The sequence below is a fragment of the Lolium rigidum genome, chromosome 1 (assembly GCF_022539505.1).
Source record: "Lolium rigidum isolate FL_2022 chromosome 1, APGP_CSIRO_Lrig_0.1, whole genome shotgun sequence".
Taxonomy (NCBI): Eukaryota; Viridiplantae; Streptophyta; class Magnoliopsida; order Poales; family Poaceae; genus Lolium; species Lolium rigidum.
The window spans coordinates 279,803,873-279,804,426 of NC_061508.1; the positions used below are offsets into that span (position 1 = coordinate 279,803,873).

A 554-nucleotide genomic window follows, 5' to 3' on the forward strand; every position below is an offset into this window, starting at 1 on the left:
TGGTGTGTCAGTTGTCGAGAAACTTGAGATCAAACGAAGAAGGGACAAATTAGTCCCAGGAGCTTTCTACTTAATTCGACCCAGCTGAAGCACGCAAACATTTGAAGTTTGCTGGGACTGCAGCATCCCATGGGCAGATAAGTTCACAGTTGTTGACAGCATCCGCTCCCTCTGTAGCCTCCCTGCAAACTCATAAAGCTTATCGGCTTATCGCTGCAGTGAAGGTCACTCTGTAAGTGAAAAAAGAAATTGCACCAGCCGGGAATCGAACCCGGGTCTGTACCGTGGCAGGGTACTATTCTACCACTAGACCACTGGTGCTTGTGTGATTAATTTCTTAATCTTCTATTAACATAGAAACTTTGTATTCTATTCGGCAATGTGAGCGATTGATTTCCTAGGAAACATCGGCATTGTTACTACAGTCCAGAGATAAACTATGTAATGTTTAGATACTTTTTTGACATGATGGTGGATGATAATCGTGTTGTACTAAGCTGCTTATTTTATTCTTTCACTACCTATGTTGCTAGTAGAACTTGCAAAAAAAAAGG

General features: G+C 41.9%; 1 non-coding gene across 1 annotated transcript; it reads right to left on the reverse strand.

Moving 5' to 3' along the window:
* Positions 1-250: 250 nt before the first annotated feature.
* Positions 251-321, reverse strand: TRNAG-GCC. Its single transcript has one exon. It is a non-coding gene; the product is annotated as a tRNA-Gly (tRNA).
* Between the last annotated feature and the right edge of the window lie 233 nt (positions 322-554).